The sequence below is a fragment of the Microcebus murinus genome, chromosome 20 (genome assembly GCF_040939455.1).
Source record: "Microcebus murinus isolate Inina chromosome 20, M.murinus_Inina_mat1.0, whole genome shotgun sequence".
NCBI lineage: Eukaryota > Metazoa > Chordata > Mammalia > Primates > Cheirogaleidae > Microcebus > Microcebus murinus.
The window spans coordinates 5,281,972-5,300,839 of NC_134123.1; the positions used below are offsets into that span (position 1 = coordinate 5,281,972).

General features: G+C 54.6%; 1 long non-coding RNA gene across 2 annotated transcripts; it reads left to right on the forward strand.

Annotated features, from left to right (window-relative positions):
* Positions 1-6,669: 6,669 nt before the first annotated feature.
* Positions 6,670-13,975, forward strand: LOC105884743 (uncharacterized). Of its 2 annotated transcripts, none has more exons than XR_001160336.2 (5): positions 6,670-6,782; positions 6,864-7,043; positions 8,610-8,673; positions 9,455-9,845; positions 13,262-13,975. It is a non-coding gene; the product is annotated as an uncharacterized LOC105884743 (long non-coding RNA). The 2 variants fall into 2 exon arrangements; XR_012913630.1 differs by having other exon boundaries at positions 9,458-9,845.
* Positions 13,976-18,868: the final 4,893 nt, after the last annotated feature.

The following is an 18,868-nucleotide window of genomic DNA, read 5'->3' on the forward strand; positions in this document are numbered from 1 at the left end:
AAAGGGGAGGTAGTGGGGTGGTCACAGTGTGGCAAAATTCAGGGACAAGCCACACATGGATCACAAGTCTTCTGCCCCTGGAGCCTGGGTGGGAGGCTAGTGCGTGTGGTACGTGACCTAAGTTGAGATCCCCAAGAAAAATTAGGGCACTGTTACCACAAGATAGGAGAATGGATGCTGGATGGGCCAAGTAACCCTGCAGAAATAAAAACAAAACATTTTCTGAACTCAGTTTCTCTACCTGCCTTGAGGGGACTAGTTTCGTGAAGGAGGAAGTGATCAATGAGGACCAGTATCTGTTCAGAGATGACTGGAGCCCACTGGCTGGCAGGCAAGTACCTCGTTGAATAGAGACATACCCTATTTAACAAACACAGCGCACTTCACAAAAGGTCAGCTCTTGCCCTTCATGAGACTGGTCACCAATGGAGTTGGCAGAGGGGCTCTTTCCTACTAGTCCAGTTCTGACTGGCTTGGTCAACACTTGCCCTGCTCACCAGAGAGGCAAATGTGCCCATTTGCTCGGGAAATGCAGCTAGGGGGCATTTTCTCCTCCTCTCTGCGATCTTGCCTTTCAGAGCCAGCGGGGTCAGACTTGCAGGTGCTGACGTTGTCGTCTCCCGGAGAAACCTCGCGAGGCTCAGCCAGGTCTATCTACGCCAGGTTTTACATCGTCATTGAGTTATTTGCACTTGGAACTGCTGATGATCTGTTGCTGTCGTTTAACTCTACACATAGGCATTTTGGAAGGCACCGATGGATGGCCATCTCTTTTTAGTTTCTGAGTCAGAAAAAGGAAAAATAAATTTCCCTTTATTTAGGAGAAAAGAGTTGGGTTGGGGAATACAGGCTTCTCCTTCCTGCCTGCCTGTCCAACTTTCACCTGGGCTAAAATCCCCTTCTCAAAGCCTTTGCAGATGTCCCCACTGGGAGGAAATAGCCCCCTCATCTGTGACCCTTGATATTGACTCAGCAAGAGCTGCTGTGTTTCCAGTTCTCTGCCTCACTGTCCATCCACTCTCTCGGCTTTTAGAAATGTAGATTGTATTAGATAGACGGCATCATCACCCTGTTTACAACCCTTTGGGGACCTCTTATTCTGCTTAGATCAAGCCCAATCTCTTCTCCTTGGCTGATGAGGCTCTCCCTCATGCCCTCCTCTGCGACCCTGTCTTCTGCCACATTCTACTTTTACTCACTATCCTCCAGACATAATTTGGCTAATCTTAGTCCCCTGAATATGCCACACTCTCCCACCATGAAGGACCGTCTGCATGCTGTTCCCTTGTTCTGGAATGCTGCTCCCACACTCTTCCTATGGCTGGCTCCTCCTCATCTCTCACAAAGGCCATCCTAAAAATCCTGCTCAAACAAGTCCTCTTTTAGTTTCTCTTATAGCACCGCGTGTTTTTCCTGTTTCCTTTAAAACACATTGCATTTGCAATTACATATTTGTTTTTTGTCTGCCTCCCTGTTACACTGAGAACTTGGTGACTGCAAGAGCTGAGTCTCCTTTTCTGTTCTGTTCGCCGCTGTATTGGCTCCACCTGGCACTTGGCGTGCATATCGTACGTTTTAGTCCAAACGATGAGATGGTTGAAGCCTTCTCTCATGGTGTGCAGGACTTCTTTCTGTGCCCTTCCTTCTGCCTGTGACTTGTTTCTTCTCCCAAGAGGGCTTTGGGGAGAGGGAGTTGTACCATGCTTCCCTCTGTCCCCCTCAAAGCACTCCGCATGGTGTTGGGCCCAGGTGGGAGTCCAGTGGGGGTTGCTGAATGAATTCACATTAAATGTGTTCTTCCTCCCAGCCTAGTCACACCGCCAGCCACTCCAGAAAGTGGCACAGATGTCGCCCTACACCTTGAGACTGTGGAGTTGCCGTGCCACTGCCAAATCGAAAACTCTGTCTTCCACCTGTGTGGTGTAGTACCTGGAAGGGGGAGGGTGGAGGGAATGCAGTGACAGCCCCTCAGCCCCCCAGGCTCTCACTTCAACAGATATTAATTAAGCAAACAGGGTTCATGGGGGCTTCAAATAAGGACAAGATACAGCCTCTGACCTCAGGAGGCTCAGAGGTTAGTGGAAAAGGTACATGACTTGCTCCTTTTCTAGCTGTATGACCTTGGACCCGTTACTTAACGTTTCCAAAGCCTTGGTTTCCTCATCTGTAAAATGGGGGTAATAAATGTACCAACCTTATTGGTGATAACTCATTGAGTTGATACATAAAAAGTACTTAGAGCCAGGCTCAGCATTGGTGGGCCATGCCTGGGGAGGGGGCAGGGGACAGGAGTCACCTGTAGCTACCAGACCCTCTCCTGTTTACCATGTCTCTAGGCAAGGCTGCCCTCTGGTGGTAACTATGTAGAATGACCACCTGGCCTCAAGCACCTGCCTGATCTGCCCCGCTGAGGTTCCAGTCTTGGCCTTTTGCTTGCTTGAACCCATGATGTCCCCTGGACCTCCTGCTGTTGCTAGGTTCCCAAGGCTGCTCTTCCCAGTCACCAGGGTTGTCAGGCTGCTTGGAGGTGAGGGACCAGCTGGGAGATAGGCAGAGAGAAACCGTGGTGTTACTAGTTGTTTTTGGCCACCCAGCACCAAATGTTCTCCTCCTCTGAGAACAGCATCCTGATGCCCATCTGGAAAGGTGTCTCTCCCCACCCGTGATCCAGACCTGACAATGACAGCGTCTCAGCTGCCAGGGCCACTCACTGGTTCAGGGTTGAGCACGTGACTCAAGCCTGTCAATGAGAGTATCAGAGCTGCCAGGGCCAGTGATTGGTTCAGGGGTGGGCATGTGACTGGGGGCTGGCCAATGAGTATATCACAGCCTCTGGTAGTGATTGGTACAGGGGCATGTGCCTGGGACTTGGCTTTGGTGGAAACTTTCCTCGGAAAGCTGGCTGCGCTGGTGGTATGTCGGCCTGGTGCTTTGAGAGCTTGAGAGGAGACGCGTGGAGGAAGCAGAGCCAAGAGCCAGCGTCTTGGCGACGGTGCTGAGTCCCTGGATGCAGCCGGGCCTGACCCTCATCAGTCTCTTACACTTTGCAATTCAGTGGCTCAATAACTTCCCCTTGGACATAGGCTGACCTGTGCGTGCGCAGGCACACGCGTGCACACACACAGACGCTTCATTCCTTCATTCCGTTTTGCTGTTGAGGACGCCCTCTGTTCAGGGAACTGAGCACTGCCTGTTCCAGAGGACAGAGGTGACCAGGCTGCAGTTCCCGACCTCAGGAATCCCAGGAATGGGAGCAACAAAGCAGACTCCTTGCTCAGATGCTTTTAAGAGCAGTGGGATCATTCTTAGCAGGACCAGCTATGTAATTTTTAGGGTCCAGTGCAAAACAAAGATGCAGGTTCCTAGCCCGGGCGCAGTGGCTCACGCCTGTAATCCTAGCACTCTGGGAGGCCGAGGCAGCCCGAGGCAGGAGGATTGCTCAAGGTCAGGAGTTCGAAAGATGCAGGTTCCTATGTTCAGAATTACTAAGAATGTGAAGGCAACAGCAGCAGAGCGCTAAAGCAGGTGTGAACTGCTACGGAACTGCGGGAACTGCGCATATCACTCACCTCCAAAGCCAGCCCTGGTTTTCAGCTTGGGACAGTTAAGGCACATATATGAGGAAACTCTCATATAAACCATTAACAGACAGATCTAATTTAAGGTGTGCTGAGGGGCAAGAGCCTGGCTCCTTAAGAATGGAATCTTTGGCAGGGACCCAGGTTTAAGAAGTGCTTACCTTGGCAGGAGCCTGGAGGGAAGTTGGGAACGAGTGGGTGACTATACCATTTGCCTGTGGTCACAAGGAAGACTGTTTTGCCTGGAGGGGAAGAGGGTTTCCAGGAACAGAAATCTCAAGCCTGGGCATGTGGGTGGCTGGGAGCAGAGGAGCTGGTGCTTCCTGGGCTCCCTGTTTTGAGCCGAGAGGCAAGCAGACGTGGGAGGAGTCAATATTTGGTAAAAAGAAGGACAAAGAGTTAAGGAAGTTTCCCAGGGAGATTTGGTGGTATCCTCTGTTCTGCAACCAGACCTGGGATTGAGTCCCACTTTGGCCATTTGCTAGATTAGTGACCTTGGGCAAGTCACTTGGTCTCTCTGAGTGCAGTTTCGTGGAATGGAAAATAGCAGCGATATCACTCTCAACAGATTTGTAGTGAGAAGGTAATGGGATAAAGTCTATGAAAAATCCTTTATAAACTATTAATATAAATCTATTACCATACTCCATCAGTTCTAAAACACATTTTTGTTTTTACATTTCATATCTCTGAAATTGGGATGAATCTTATCTATGGTGGAACATAATTTTATTGGCAGCTCTTAGTTTTTCTTGGTGGCTCATGAAATAATTGTGTGTGTTGCAATCAGTGGCATCTCATTAACAGATGTGATGAAATGATATTTGAAACTGTGGTCATTGTCATTTCCATCCCCACTGCCAGCCTTGCCTGTGAGTTCCCAGAGAACAGAAATGGCACCTTCCATCTGTGCCCCCTCAGAGCCTGGCACAATGTCTGGTACAGGTCAGTGCTCAATTAATGCGTTAAACTCTGCTAAGGGCAAGTGGCCAGCTGAAGGGTTTGGCTGGAAAGGCTTTTGACGAGCCAAATCCAATCCTCTCACCTTCCAGTTTACTTGGCAACTTGGGGCTGAGCGATGGTCATTTGTGTGATTTGTTTTTCTAGCCACTCAACATCCGTTTATAATACCTCCCTCTGAGACCTGCTGCAGTCCACTCTTACCATTTTGATGCGGTACCGAGGGGCGTACCTCACCACCCTCCCATCCCCCAACCTCTATCGTAAGACTAATTCAATTAGCACGGCACATTGCTCCGGCCTCTGTGATCGGTCCAGGGATGAACATATGACCCAAACAGAACCTCTGAGACACTGGCAGATTTTTGCTAGGTACAGCAACAGCTGTCTGTGCCCCACCCCTAGCCCCTTGGCATTTGCCATTTCCCTGCACAGTGGCTGAACTTCCGACTGCCAGTCCTCGGCTGTCTGCCTGTGGGCTCTCTCAGGCTGCTGGGGCCCGCTCTACCCATGTGCGCGGCAAGCCAGGGCCAGGGAGCTAATGCCACTTAGGAGCAGCCGCGATAGCCAGGCAAGACAAGTGAGGTGCCAGTGGTGCAAAATTTAAGTAGTTCTAGTCTCAGCCCTTGGAGCAGCCCTCAGCCAACACGGAAGGGAGCTGTGCGAGTGCGTCTTGTGTTGCTGTCAAGGAAATACCTGAGGCCGGATAATTTATAAAGAAAAGAAGTTGGTTTGGCCCGCGGCTCTGCAGGCTGTACGAGGAATGTGGCACCAGCATCTGTTTCTGGTGAGGGCTTCAGGGAGCTTCCAACAGAGGCGGCAGGCCCCGAGGGGGAGCAGGCTGTCACATGGCGACAGAGGGGACCAGGCCCGTTAGCAACCAGCTCTGGGGAACTAATAAAGCGAGAGCTCGGTCCTATGGCAGGGAGGGCACCGCGCCATTCACGAGGGGTCCGCCCCGTGACCCACACACCTCCCACCAGCGCCCCCAACTCTGGGGATCACATTCCAATAGAGATCTGGGGGCCAAACGCTGCCCGATCAACCCGGTTCCCTCCGAGGCGCACGATGTGCCCTGTCTCTCCCAGGCCCGGGGTGGGCCCGGGTGCCCGCAGAGATCCCTGCACGGCAGCAGCCTTGTCGGCTTCCTTCCCACGCCCTACCAGCGTTCCGGTGACCACTTCCCGAAGAATCCACCTGCACTAAAATCCTTGACTCAGGTCTGCGTCTGGGGAGCCCCAGCCGAGACCCGGCACGGCTTCCCCAGCCCGTGGTCGAGGGAAAACCGGCTCTAGGGGCCGCCCTGTCTTGCCGGCGCGGGGCAACCTCCCGCGTGGAGCCCACGCGAGGACGCAGAACTGAGCGGTGGCAGGTGGTGATTTCGAGACACGTTGCTGTGCAGATCCCGGCCCGCCCGCAGTTCGGGCACCCTGTGGACTTCCCCACCAGCTCTCTGTGCGCCTGTATTCTGCGTCTCCCACGCTTTCTCCCTCGCGCCACCCTCCAAATACTGTCGTTCAGGCCTGCTAAGCCTCTGAGCCCCCTGGGCCAAACCGCTCTCCTGCGCGACTCTCCGGCCTGCAGGCTGCTCGCGGTGCGGGCGGGGCCTTGTGAAGAACAGAGAACAGGAGCGTGCGTGTGTGTGCGCGCGTGCACAGGTGTGTGCATGTGTGCGCGTGCGCACGTGCGTGTGTGTATGTGTGTGCGTGTGTCTGTGCATGTGTGTCCACGTGTGTGTGCGTGCATGTGTGTGCGTGCATGTGTTGGTGTGATGGGGTGTCGGGTGTGCGGCGTGCGTTTTTGTGTTTGTGCTTCTTGTCAGGACTCATAGCCTTGTCTCAGGGACTCCTGTGGCACCCGGAACACGGCCTTCTTCCCTCTCATCTCTCTGCCTCTCAGGAACCTTGTGTCTCCCTTATCTCTGCTGTTCCCACATCTCTGTCTCTTTCCCCTCCTCCCTGCCCCAGCCCATTCTCTTCTCAGAGAATGTTGTAGGCTCTGCTCCACTGCCAATAGGTGAGCTTCCCCCGCGCCACGCCCCAGCCCTCGTCCAATCAGCTGCGGCCTTGGTGCTGGGGCGGGGCCTCGGGCAGGAGGGGCAGTGAAATGTCCTCAAAAGCTCCAAACTTGCAGAGGGTAAGTTTTGCTTCTCCACCGGTTACAGATGCCTGCTGATGGAGTTCCAGGAGCCTGTCTGGGAGGCACGAAGATGACAACAGTGACTGGGCACTTACTTTAAATCAGGTATGGGACAGAAATTACAGGGGTTAAGTGTATGGACCTTAAGTACACAGCTCAATACGTGCATCCTTCTACTTCCCATAGCAACCCTGCCGCACGGGGTGATCGTGACCATCTCCGCTGCACGGATGTGAACACGGAGGCTCAGCCAGTCAATCCACTCACCTAAAGAGTGGACCTGGGATACGAACCTAGGCAGTGCCACTCGAATCTGAGTGCATAACCGCTCCTGTATTCTTCCCCGTCACCGCGTCATCTTCAGGGGTAGGCATAGCCCACTGTGGTCCCAGGCGGTGACAGGGAGACATTGATTCCAAGTGCGCAAGAGCCAGGCGGAGGGGTTCCAGTCCGGCTCCCCTCTTGGCCACCCTCATTCCCACCCTGGCCTCCCCTCCCGGCCGGCCACTTGGTGCCTTCCTCAGCTTTCCGGGCAACACAGTCACAGCTGGAGGCAGCCTCTGGGAACCACCGAGCGGCTTTATGATGTGCAGATGGTGTTTCCGTGGAGCCCCTCGCTTTTCATGTCGGTGGCCTCTGGGAGCTGGGCCAGCCCAGATGTCCCTGATCGTGAGAAAGCCTCCCCTGGCACGGCTGGCACGAGATGGCAGGGACGGGGCTTCAGGCCAGCTCTGGCTTGCATCCGCTGGAGAGGGAGCTTGGCTGGATGCTTGTGAGGCAGTGATTGTGTCATTGTGTCCAGCCCTGTGGATTAGGAGGGTGCATCTGCAGGGCCAGGGATGTCACTTCTGAGTCCACAAACAGACAGAGACCGTGCACAGCTAGCTTTTTAAAGGGACCTTAGGTTGATCTCTTTTTTTTTCCTCCCATACATGTTATTTTATCTGACTCTTAAGCTATCTGTGGGCACAGACTGCCTCTCCCATCAGAAGAGGTGCCCTCCTATGACAGAACAATGTCACCCCCACCAGTGTCAGACTGGGCCAAGATGGGGAGCCATGTATCTCCCTGACCAGACTAAGAGTTAGTAGTGTCAGGGAAAATGGGACCCTACTATTTGCTCCCAGAATTGGGGTTCCCCAAATCAGGAAAATGTGACTCTACCATTAGATTTGGGAGTGTCCAGGGTTGGGAGCTACGTGCCTGTCTCTTCCATCAGGCTGAAACTCCCCAGGGCTGACATGAGGGTCTGCCCCACTGACCAGGAGCTCCCCGAGAATGGGGAAGACGGCTCCTCTTCAACTCTCTCCTCCCAGAGTGGCCAGACAAGGCTCTTCCCTGGAGGACGCCAAGTGCAGGAAGGAGACCTGCTGACCATCCTGGGCACAGGCAACTTGCAGCCTGGCCAAACCACCTGGGGAAGGTGGGGACAGTGCCAGCAAAAGCAGGTGCTGGAGACGCACAAATGAGGAAGAGCAACTGAGATTTATGGTCCCTGGGCGGAGTCTGTCTTGTGACCTGCCGTATAACCTGGCTTCTGGCTCAGGGCTTGGGCCACAACAGGAGTTCAGTGGTGATGGCTGGGTGAATGAATGAATGTGTGAATGAGTGAATGAAGATCTGGTTCCTGCCTCTGAGAGGCTCACACTCTACTAAGGAAGAAATGAAGCTCACTTCTCTTGAGTGCCTCTCAAGCCCATGTATTGGACATAATTTTACGCTCTCTCACATACAGTACTTAATCTTCAAAACAACTGTAGAGGATGCGTCTTGTGTTAGCCACTTTATAGATGAGGAAATTGGGGCACAGAGAGGCAAAGTGACCTGTTCAAAGTCTCACAGCTGATGAGTAAGGGAGCTGACATTTGAACTAAAGTCCATTGACTTCCAGATGTGTGCCCTCTCCCTGAAAATACTGTCATTTAATTTCAGAGACATATGTGGATGAAACAATGTGAGCCGAGAGAGAAGGAAGCTCAGAAAGGCTTCACAGAAGGTAACATTGGAGTAACATTGGAGATGGGTTTTGAAGGATGAGTAGGAGTTCACCAGACAGAGAAAATGTGGAAGCACAGTTAGAAAAGGAGGGGCAAATTTTCTATCTGGAAGGTTCCCTGTAGCGGTTGGTGGGCAGGCTGCCTCCTCTCACATGTGCTCTTCTGTGGCCCTGCCTCTCTGGGCAGCTGCCCTTCCTCTCCCTCTTTGGGAGGACACGCAGATGGAGGCCTAATCTCATACTGGCCCATCACTGCCAAGATGCCAGGAAATCTCTGGTGTGGGCCTCCCACCCTGGTGGCAGAGCCAACTTTGCTTCTGGGAGGAAGGAAGGGTGGTTGGGGACCAGCCGTGATGAGGGATTTCCTCTCTGGGTCCTCTGAAGAGTGGGTAGGGTAGTGGAGGAGCTGGGAAGGAAGACGCGGGTGAGTTGTCTCCCAGGCCTGTGGCCAGCGGCCCTCTCTCCCTGGTTTAGAAAGCAATTTATTGTGTCCGCCGTGTGACCAGCCTTTAGGAATCTTTTCTGGGCCCAGTGTGCGAGGACAGGCAGGTATTACATTTTCGGGGTGGCAAGGCAGAGCAGGCCTTCAATAGATTCTTGGGTTTTGATTGATGGTCAGACCTTGTGAATTCATTATTTTGCTAAAACCGGGTAGAATAAAGTGTAGCTCTTATTGAGCTCATCAGGGTCTGATTAGAATCACAGGCCCAAGAAGGTCACAAGGAGGGAGCGGAGCCCCCTGAGACCTGTGGCTTTTAAACTGTATGTGTGTTTTAATCAGCAGACCCTTAACAAAAGCCCGGAGATCTCATTGTGAAGCCCGGCGTGTGCAAGAGACGACAGCAGAGCAGCTCGGTTTGCAGCAGGCGGGGACCCTGGGGACTGCCTGCTCAGCTGACCTAGACCCTGCCTCAACCCCTTCAGGAACGTTCACGGAACCCCAATTCTCCCCAGGAATTGAATATGGCTCCGGTGCGCGCCAGCCCTTGAATTTTACCACTGGGACAACTGAGGCCCCGCGAGGAGGCTGCATCAGTAGTGGGTGTGTGGAGTGGTGTTCCCCAGATCCCCGGACTGGAACCGGGCGGGGGTCTGCTGAGCGGTAGTCCCAACTCCACCTCCTCCGGGCTTCCCTTCCAGGCCAGCAGAGCACCCTGACCCAAGGCCTCCAGGTACTGGCACCCAACAGGATGAGGAAGCTCTGCCGGTTGGGACAGGCCCTGCCCCTTTTGTGGGAGGGCAGGCTGAGGGCAGGCTGAGGGCCGGCTCTGCGTCGCGCGGTGCAGTGCAGAACTGGGGCAGAGCTGCCTGTGGCTCTGTGTCTCTGGGTTCTTTGCTGGTCCAGGGCCTGGCTGCCGAGGAGACCCCGGGCCCCGGCAGACAGCCATCGGGAGAAGCGGGTTCTGATACGGAAGCTGCCAGGGTGTTACCAAGAGGCAGTCGGTTGCAATCAGGGCAGTGGTGGCCTTTCATCTCCTGCCACTCCCCTCCTGTGTAGGACAGCCCGGCGTGGGCTTCCGGTCCGGCCGAGTCCGGCGCCCCTCCGCAGGCGGGCCCAGGCGGGGGCTAGGGGAGCGGGCCTCGCTGGAAACTGTCGCGGAGGCCGGGCGCTGGATCCATTTGTGGAGTTTCCCAGGCCCTGGTCCACCGTCAGCCCCTGCCAGGCTCCGCCGGGCCTCTGCGTCCCCGGCCTGGAAGGCTCCATCCACTCCAGTCAGGCCCGCCCGAGATTACCTAGGTGTTCTGGTGACTTCTGAGGGCCTCGCATGAAAGATAACGCCCAAATCAACAAATCTGCCATTGTGGCTTTGAAGAGACTGTTTCAATCACTTTATTTTGTCTTTATGTCAGCTTTGCCAGATGGCTTGGGTCTTTCTGAGGTCCTGTACCGAGGGGGCGCAGAGAGAACTGGTGCAGCTTCAAAGCTCCTTTTTAATCTTTAGCAACATCACAGCGGCTGGGAAACTGCCTCGGCTCCCTCAAGTCTCCCCCACAAAAGAGGCGCGGCCGAGGCTCTAATGAAAGCCAGATAAAGGGATGGCTGGAATCAGAAACAGAGGGAAAAGAGCAGTCGTTAGTCTTTCTTGTAGCTGTTTCAAAAGAAATTCTAAGACAAATTATGGCTTTGGGTGTTTTTCTAAAAGGACTGCATCAGGGAGAGGAGGTGGGGGAGGTGCTTTGACCCCTCAGCACCCTTCCCCTTGCATGAAAGGCAGAGGAGACTGAAAAAAGGCCGGAATACAACAATAAACTTTCCGCGCGTGGGGATGAAAGGCGCGCTGGCATAATTACGGCGAGGGCGCGCGGGGGCGGGCGGGCGGCTTTACCTTGCCGCCAGCGCTATTAATGATGAAGCTCCCTCTTTCTCTTCTCTGGAAGGGGTGCCTTTGGTTGTCGGGGATGGGGTGGGGCGCCGCGGCTGACACTGGCGCAGCTGTGGGGACGCGCTGCGCCGCGGGCGCACGGGGCTGGGGCGCCCTCGCGGCTGCCGCCAAGGCCCTGTCATCGCGAGGAGGAGGAGGCAGATGTCGCGTGGGTCATCCTCCCCCCTCCCGCCTCCCTTTAAGATTTCCGGGTCTGTCTCCTGGGACCTGCAGGGTGGGTCCTGACCTGCAGTTGCAGCCCCACGTGTGTCGTTTAGGGGCCAGCGCCGCGCGGTGGAGACGGAGGGGCAGCGCCGGGGCGTGTCCCCGCTGTCCTCTTCTGTGTGCGCCTTCAGTCCCCGCCTCAGCCTGGTCGTTGCCGCTGTTCTCAGCTCCCACCCCACCTTGGGTCATCTTAGTTTCCGTGGATGGTTGGTCAGCTACTTGGCCAGGCCTGGCGGGGAGGGGACCGCTAAGGTTGGCCAGGCAGGCGGCAGTGGGGAGCTGGACAGGCTGGGGCTTCCTGGGGAGGGCGGGGCAGAATGCAGGGCGTCCCTGAGTAGCATCCCTGTGAGCGCGCCACTGGCTTCCAAGGTTGGTGAGGACCAATGCAGTCATGGGACCACGGGACCACGGGACGCCAGCCCCGAAGGGCCCCTCTCTGTGGAGATGGAGGCTGAGATGGGGGCTTATCCCAGGTCACACAGCTGGTTGGGGACAAAGCAAGACCTCAAGTCTGTGTCCCACTGGAGCAAGCAGATATTCAGAGAGACAGGGCTCTTGTGTGGTGTGGGGTCAGGAGGGAGCTCGATCCCATGGGGAGAGACGGAAAGGGTCTGGCACGCCACCCCTGCTGTCCTGCTGCGGCTCCCCCTGCTCCCCCCCGTCCCCAACCCTTTGGGGGCTCAGTGGCCATAGGCCTTGGCTTCTGGAGCTTTGGCCAAGTGGCCAAGGTGATCCTGGGGCCTCTGAGCATCAGGCCCACTGCCCAGGGGGTGCCACGTGGGGCGTCCCCGTGGGCATCTGTTCTCCTCGCTTCACCTCTGGTGCCCTGCTAGGAGCTTGAGGAGAATTGGAGCTAGAGGGACCCAGGCCCGAGGTGCTGCTCGACTTTTGCCTGCCTGTTTTAAAAGGGCTTCCCTTGACCCATCCTGTCCCCCTCTTGTCCCCAGTCCAGACAGGAGAGTGAGACGTGTTGACAGTGAGGGCTGTGGGAAGAGGAGGAGGCCCTCCCTTGTGTCTGCATCCCTCTGTCCCACTTTCTGCCGCTGCTTGCTCCCTGTGCGTCTCTCACGGCTGTCTGTCTGTCCTCTCCCACCCTCTCCAGTGGGGCCCTGGCCTGGGGCGCTGGCGTCTGCTCTTGGCACCGAGGCTTCTGTGGCCTCCAGCCTCCTGCAGCCTCCAGGGCCCGGTGCCATGTTGCCCTGCAGCACCCGCAGCTGAGCGGGGCGCTGTGAGGTGGGGAACACGGGGCTAGCTGGAGGGGAGAGTGGCCAGGTGGGGAGTGGTGGTTGGGGTCATGTCACACCTCCTTCCTCAGGGCAGGGGGCAGGGCCAGGCCTCTGGGCTGTCTCTCTCTTTCTCTTTGTCTCTCTCTTTCAGAGACAGAATCCTGCTCTGTCACCCAGGCTGTAGTGCAGTGGTGCCATCACAGCTCACTGTAGCCTGGAACTCCTAGGCTCAAGTGATCCTCCTGCCCCAGCCTCCCAGATATTAATAGCTGGGACTCCGACTAGGGAAGTAGTAGTCCTACTTGTTTTATGGGCTGGACAATAGTGTGGACCATCATGCCTGGTTAATATTTTTTTTTTTTTGTAGTGTGTGTGGGGGTGGGTCTTGCTGTGTTGCCAAGGCTGGTCTCAAACTCCTGGCCTCAAGCAATCCTCCTGCCTCAGCCTCCCAGAGTGCTGGGATTATAGGTGTGAGCCACTGCACTTGGCCCTGGCCTGTTTTAATGAAGGAGAATTTGGGTAGATTAGAGACTGTGGCCCTGCGGTGGCAGATTCTGCTTTCCTGCAAGGACACTCCATACTGGACACCCCCGCGCTCTCCCTGTGGATGGTATTGGGCAGTGGGGAGTGCACAGGCTCTGGGACCAAACTCTCAGGGTTCAATCCTGGCTTCTTAACTTCTAAGCTGGGAGACCTTGGGCAAGTGACTTACCCTGTTTGTACCTCACTTTTCTCATCTGCAAAATGGCACTGATAATTGTATTTACCTTATAGGGTTGTCATGAGGAGTAAAGGAGTTAATACTTGCAAAGTACCTGGACGAGTGCCTGGCATGTGGGTGCTCAACAGGTGGGCGCTATTATTGTTGTCATCGCCATCTGCACCTCTCCAGCCATCGTCGTCAGCAACAGTTAAGTTGATCAACCACCACGTGGATCAGTCCTCGTGCTTGGGTGCCGTGAGGGCATTGGGGTAAGTCATTATCTTTCTTTCTTTATCTTCTGGCAACAGACCCCTCTTTCCTAGGGGGCCTAGTCCATGTGGTTCTAAGGGTGGGGCTGAGCCTGCCATGGACTTGGGACACATGCCTGGCCCGTCAGAGAATGCTATTCCTCGGGCCGCTGTGATTGGTTCAAGGAAGGACACGTGACCAAGCCAGGCCAGAGTCCTCCCCAGAATTTTGTTACCAGAAGTGCTAGAAGATAGTCTTCCGTCCTCTGAGATCCACGTTATAAGGATGATGTAAGCTGGAATCACTAGGAGCTACCTTCTCCAGCCACATGAAGGAAGCTATTGACGGTGGGAGGAAAAGAGGCCATCATGTCCCCAAAATGTAGAAATCAGGGAGAGAGAGAGAGGGAGAGAGAAAGGGAGGAATAGCATACTCTGAATGCAGCCATGCCTGCTGCTCTTGTTCTGTGTGTGCTTATGACTGAGCCAATTACCTTTGCATTTAAAGAGATGTGAGTTTGGTTTTGTGCAATTGAAAGAGTCTTGATCAATGCCAAAGCTGGCTCGATCACCTAGGGTGCCTGCTCAGGTGATCACATCACTGTTGCTCAGAAGCGCTCGGCTCCTTTGCAGATGAACCACGCCAAGAGGAGGGAGCTGAGGCCCAGGCAATGAGGGCTGGGGGCTGAGGCAGGAGTAGCTGGACTGGAGAACTGGGGTTGGTATGGGTTCAGCAGAAATGAGCCTGGGGTGGTGGTTGTTGAGCTGGCTTGATTTCAGGGACAGGGGAAAGTGGAGGTGGGAGTTGGGAAGCAGCCGAGGTGAAGGCCACAGCATGAGCTGAAGGCTCCAAGGAGAGAAATACAAGGTGTTGTTGGAAGAGCAGCAGCTCGTGTGGTTTGGCTGGCGTGTCGGGCAGACGAGTGAAGGGAGGAAGGCTGAGGGTGGTGAGGCTGGAGAATTACGCTGGGGTCAGACCATGAAGGTTTCAAATTTCAGGTGTGGGACGTTGGATTTTATGGGCTGGACGATAGGGAGCCACTGGAGTGGGGGCTTTTTTGAGTGGAAGTTGAAAGAGAGCTACGTACAGAGGGTTGTTGAGATGGGAAGGTTGGCCGGGTGCACTGGCTCACGCCCGTTATCCCAGCGCTCTGGGATGCCGAGGTGGGAGGACCACTGGAAGGCAGGCTTTTGAGACCAGTCTGGACAACATAGCAAGACCTCATTGCTACAAAATTTGTAAAAGATTAGCTGGGCATAGTGACACATGCCTGTAGTCCTCGATACTTAGGAGGCTGAGGTGGGAGGATGGCTTGAGCCTGGGAGCTGCAGGTTATAGTGAGCTGTGATTGTGCACTCCAGCCTGGGTACCAGACCGAGACCCTGTCCCAAGATGGGGAGCTGCAAGTCGCGGTTAGAGGACTAGCTTAGAAATAATGGTGGTCTAGACTTGGATGGTGATCTAGAAGGGAGGTGGACATCATGGCAATTTTGTGTTTTATGTTCAGTGTCCACTCTCTCTTATTCTGGTAAGAATCTCCCCATTTTCCTTGGGGAAACCACCTCTTCCCCCCAACTCAGTCCTTGTGGTCTAGGTGGGACAGACACCACACCCAGACCTAGGGCATGTAACCCTGACCCAAGCTAACCCGTGTGCCTGTCCCTTGACTACAGTGGTTGGTTCAAGGGTGGCCCAATTTGGGCCAGTGAGATTTTGTCAGATGACTTAGGGAAAGGGAATTCTGTTTCCTGTGGATGTGTGGCTGGCAGGAAGTAAACCTGACACTTCTGGGACCCCCACACTGGGGAAGGGAGACAAAGAACATCACTGGAGCCCCTACATCAGACATGTCCCTGGAGGGCTCAGGTACCAGAGACAGTGCTTGTCAGTTGAGTTTTCTGTAACTTGCAAACCAGGACTGGTGCAGTTGCAGTCAGGCTTAAGTGGCTGCCCAGCTCTCTGTGCACGTGTGTGCACTCGGGGAGAGGGCAAAGGAGAAGGAGTGGTCAGGGCCTGAGTACCTGGGAGGGTGGTGACACAGCTGGCAGGGACTGGCCCGATGGGAGAAGCAGCCATCCTGTGCGGGGGTGCAGAATGCCGCACACCAGCTCGGACACAAGGTGGCTACCATTCTCTACTGTCAGAAGAAAGAAGCCAGTTCCAAGAGACCCTGTTGCTCTTGAGCACTTGGCCACTAGCAGAACCCCCCGGGCCAAAGGGCTTTGCTCGGCGGAGCCCAGGTGTAGGGCAGGGCCAGACACTGGCTCTGAGGCCCCCGGTTTACTGGCCACACGTCAGTGAGCGTTTCAGCAGCGTTCAGCAATGTTTTTCTTTCTGCTTTACTCAGAGCCGTCTGGGAAATTATTTGAACTGGAAAGTTCATTCTCCGTAGGTGACTGGCAAAGCGATTTGGGGATTGGGCAGGCTAAAGACCAAACTCGATATCCTGGCTCTGCTCTACTCTGTTGTGGTGGTCTTGGGGAAATCATTAATACTTTAGTGCTTGAAAGGTGAGTCAGAGGTGACCAGGGAGAGATAATTCAGAGAACATTCTAGGCAGAGGGACTTGCTGGCGGCTAAGGTGAGAGAGGCCCAGAGGGCAGTGTGTGAGTCATGGCTTCTGGTGTCACTTGGATCTGGGCTCTCATAGTGGTTCAAGGATGACCTATAGGCAAGTCTTCCAGCTTCTCTGTGCCTCAGTTTGCTCATCTAGAGGGTGGGCCCAATGATGTCTATCTTGTAAGGCTGATATGAAGATTGCCGGGGTAACTTTTCTATAAATAAGTTGCCTGGTGCATAGTAGGTGCTGCATACATGGTTGCTTTGCTGCTGTTGCTATTTTTTAATGATTTATTGTGATTCCTCAAGGCATAGAGGCATGGAGAAGCATGGGGATGTCAATAGGTGTTCATCTTTGTTCAGTTGCACATAAAATAAACCCAAACCAATTGGCTTTAGAAGAAACAAAAGGGAATTGTTTGCTCAAATAAAAGTAAAATCCAGAGGTATCAATGGATTTCAGGCATGGCTAGATCTAGGGGCTCAAATAATACCACCAGGATACTGCCTATCTCTCCATCTTTTGGCTCTGTTTTCTGTGGGATAGGTTCCATTTCAAGGGTGTGCTGGAGCCAATTGTAAAACACTCAGGAATTTTGGGCACCAGTTGTTAAATCACTGGTAGCATGAAATTGGCCACGGTGGGAGTATTTATATCATGGAAATTGGCAAATGCTACAAATCAGGGCTTTTGTGTGTGGGGGCGGGGGCGGGGAACTAGCTTACCAGCACGTGACTGCTCCATTCTCCAAGTCTTTCCCTCATAATGGGAAGATGGTGGCCTGAAGCAGCTGGCTGACATCCCGGCACCTATGCAACCGCAGTGGAAAGTGAATATCTATTTCCCAGAAGTTCCAGGAAGTGTCCCAGGGTTGTGTCTCGTTGGCCTGGCTTGGACCACATAACCATTGGCCAGGGTGCAGAGTACACGGACCAGCACGAGTCTCTCTGGAGCTGCGGGACGGGTCAGCTCCCCTGAGCCGCGCGGGTGGAGAGTGGGCGGGACGGCCCCCTTTGCCGCAACAGATAGCCGGGGAACCTGGTAGGGACAACGGGAAGCGTTGGCTGCTCCACATCTGCGGTTGGCTCCAGGCTGGGCTCCTCTGGGGTCGTCAGCTGGGACAGTCTGCTTCTCTCCTCCCTCCTCCTCCTGGGACCAGCTGGCCAGCCTGCAATGTCCACTTCATGGTGACAGCAAAGTCAAGACGGCAAGCAGAAACGAAGACGCCCTTGCAGGGCTTGGGTCAGACGGGGACGTCGTTACTTCTGCCCCGTCCCATTGGCCAAAGCAAGTCACAAGACTGAGCTCAGATGCAAACGGGGGGACAGAAACTTTACTTCTTTAGTGAGATGAACTGTAAAGTCAGATGGAGACAGGAGAGATGTGGAGAAGAGAGAAACTAGAATGTTACAACAACTTTCCCCCTTCCCTAAGGGAGGGTATAAGCGACAGATTTCCACTGGGGGCCTTAGGGAGAGCAGGGGACTCAGATGTGGCTGTGGCCTGGGTGTGGGAGGCAGGAGGGTAAGAGCAGAGGCCGCGGGAGAGGAGGCTGGAGGTAAGAACGAGCTGGGCCCTGTGAGCTAGGTGACTGTACTTGGTCCCCAGGCCTGGGGGAGCTGTCTTAATTTTTGTTTCCCTAGGAGCAGACCCTGAGCAGGTATTTGAGTGCAAGTTGATTTATTTGGGAGGTAATGCCAGGAAGCACTAACAAAAGAGTAGGAAAATGAGCAGGGTGTGCTGGTAAACTGGCTCTCAGAACAAAACCCAAATCCCTTATTTGTAGCGTTTGCCCATTTCCATGGTGTAAGTGTTCCCACCATGGTTGGTCTCAAGCTACTAGCGTGACAGACCTGAGTGGGGAGTCAGGTGCATCTGGCGCCGGGAGCTGGCACAGCTGGCTTCGGCTCACCACTAGACGCTGCGGGGGGTCGCCCTAAAGGTGCACAATCAAGCCCGTCACCACTGGGGAGGGCTGGGAAGTGGTGTAGACTGTGTGCTCCGTGTTACCCCCTGAGGGCGGAAGGCTGGGGCATATACTCCCCAACTCCCCATCTGTCGTTGGTTGAGGCTGCTCCCCAGGGGTCGGTAATTTGATGGCACTTGTGGCCAGGGCTCTGATGGCCAGAGAAAGGGACGCAGGGGCTGGAAGATGCCAGTTGGGCCCGCGTGTGTGGAAATGTCCAGGGCCGCATCGGGGCCGTGCGGGACTTGTGGGCACAGCGGCCCCGCCCCGGCATGCGTTCCTCCCTCCACAAAAGCACGCGCCGCCGCCTCCTTCAAAGAGCAAATCAAGTGAAGCAAACATCTTTAGCATTTTCAACAACACCATTTTGATGTCCTCTGGATCTGGAAGTGTTTCTTTGGCATATTTTCAGATTTCTCAATTCTCTGGTCTTCTGTCTGGACTCTGTAAGAGCGGGAATGAGGATCATACTATGTTTATTTTATTTCTTGTTTTTTTCCTCAAGCCCTCTGATGCTTCCTTCTTGGAGCTGGGCTTTGCAGAAATAAATTTCCATAGAGTCTGGAGAAAAGGCTTTTTTTTTAATTTGTTTTTTTTAAATAGCTGAAATCGATGCATCTGTGAAAAGGCCCTGGCTTTGGTGGGGCTGTGCGGGCAGAGCTAGGGTGCCCGGTGCCGGGGCCTTTTCCACTCGCAGTTCCCGCCTCTGGCTTCTTACCGCAAATGCCGCAGCCCCCTGAGGTCAATCTCAGGATGCAGGAGGGTGACCAGCCCGGCGCAGGACAGGCCCGATTGGGTGACCATCGGGAAATGATGGCTCCAGCCCTCAGCTCTGTTACCCTTGCATGGCTACCTCTCTGGTGTGCCCCAGAGGTCTGGTTGGGGGAGCCCGTTCTGCCCACG